A 2,361-nucleotide genomic window follows, 5' to 3' on the forward strand; every position below is an offset into this window, starting at 1 on the left:
GTATATGTTCTGTTCGTAGGCGGAAGATCGTGATCTGTTTCTTTCTCTGTATGTGGTTGATATTGTCATTCCTTTTTGTTGTGGTCATATGTTTGAAGGGTATCCCGGGTGACCTTATTTAGGCCACACTGTGGCCCAAATAAGCTAAACCCCCCTCCCTTATCTTATTTAGGCCACATCATATGGTAGATTTCTTGAACTAACCATGGATTTGGAAAGTCGAGATTCTACTGATCTTTTTATTTAGTGCGGGGGATTATTACAAAATAGAGGATGATACTAAATGATAAGTGGACCAAGGGTAAGAGTTGTGTGTGTGTGTATGTGTTTGTTTTGTGTGTGGTTGTGGTGAGAGAGAGAGATCTAGAGAGAGAGAGAGAGTAAATGTAATAGTGTGTTTGTATGTGTGTAATGTGTGAATGTTATTGTGTGCATGAGTGTCTATCTCAGTTGTACGGTCCAAATGTACATTATTTTGTTGAGAATTTTACATAGAACTCAACTACAAAACACCTTTATACAAAATCACAGAAATATTCTTTTTGTGCTTATTGAGGAGCAGTACAGGGTGATTTTACCTGCAAGGATAATTGGACAAAATGGGCAATATCTTTATAATGCTAATACTAATGGTCATATTTAGACAAATCCTATATCATTCTCTTTTTTTCTTAACAGCTCATGGTTATTAAAGAGTAAGCAAACTAGATCAAGGTAGTCATTTCGGATTCCTAATATTATGGGCATTCTTAAAAATGTTTAACTTGTTTTTAGCGCTTTTTTCAACGTAAAACGGATTCCGTTTAAAAAAACCCAACGACAATGACCTTATCTTTCTTTTTCAAGGTATTGTGCATACATTTGTGTGAAACTATTATATTCTATGCTTTCAAGTACATGAAAAAAGCTAATAAAGTCAAGCAAAATGTTCTTCGGAGACATAAATCTAGTAGTAGGCCCACTGGAACATTTTATAAACTGTGAAAAATAATAATAATAATAATTATATATAACATTTATACAGCGCATTTCCAAAAAAGTAGCTCAATGCGCTTTACATTGGAATACCCATTTTTCACAAACCTTTCTTACTACTTCCTTTCTTCTCATGCAATATACATTAATGCACACACACACACACATACACACACACACACACACACACACACACACACACACAGAGAGAGAGAGAGAGAGAGAGAGAGAGAGAGAGAGAGAGAGAGAGAGAGACTATTTTCATCCAGACATAGGAACAGAACAAATATAATGAAAGATAACGTTAAAAGCTTATGATGGATAGGCCTGTAGGAACAGTAAATGTTTAAGATGTCTTTAGAAGCTATCAAGTGTTCTTATTTGTCTGAGTTTCATGGGTAATCTGTTCCACATAAATGCACCAAGATTGGAGAAAGATCTCTTTCCATTTGATTTGTATGATTTTACATGTGTGAACCCCGAAGTCAGCGTAGTGAAATAAGTAGATCTAGTTTTGACTAAGGATCGGTGGACCCCGGGGTCAACATAGTGAAATATGTAGATCTCAGTTTATTTTATAGTGGGACTGTCGGAGCCCGTGGTCAACGTAGTGAAATTATAAGTAGATCTAGGTTTAATAAGGATTGGTGGACCCCGGGGTCAACGTAGTGAAATCAGTAGATCTAGGTTTAATTAAGGATTGGTGGACCCTGGGGTCAACGTAGTGAAATAAGTACATGTAGATCTAGGTTTAATTTTAAGGATTGGTGGACCCTGGAGTCAACGTAGTGAAATATGTAGGTTTAGGGTGGACCCTAGGGTCTACCTAACGAAATTGAATTAATACTAGTTACGTTTTAGAATAGGTAGACCATGCGGTCAACGTAGTAAAATAAGTAGGTTTAATCACGGTGTCTCGGGGGTCCACCAATCCTTAATTAAACCTTCTTATTCCTCTACGGCTAAGGTGACTCCGGGGTCCACCAATCCTTTTAAAATTAAACCTACTCATTTCACTACGGTGACCCCGGGGTCCACTGGTCTTTAAAGAAATCCACTTATTTCACTACGGTGACCCCGGGGTCCACCTGTCCTAAAACCTAGCATTTCGCTAGGTAGACCCCGGGCCCCGGGGTCCACCTTAAACCTGCTTATTTATCACTACGTTGACCCCGGGGTCCACCAATCCTTACTTAAACCAAACCTTATTTCACTACAGTGACTCCGGGGTTCACATCCTAAAACCTAGTATTTCGCTAAGCAGACCCCGGAGTCCACCTATCCTCTACAGGACTATACTTATTAGGGAGTGCTTATTTAGGCCACATATGGCCTAAATAAGGTAAGGGAGGGGGGTTTAGCTTATTTAGGCCACAGTGGACTGTG

The sequence above is a fragment of the Aplysia californica genome, unplaced genomic scaffold, assembly GCF_000002075.1.
Source record: "Aplysia californica isolate F4 #8 unplaced genomic scaffold, AplCal3.0 scaffold00238, whole genome shotgun sequence".
Classification (NCBI taxonomy): Eukaryota; Metazoa; Mollusca; class Gastropoda; order Aplysiida; family Aplysiidae; genus Aplysia; species Aplysia californica.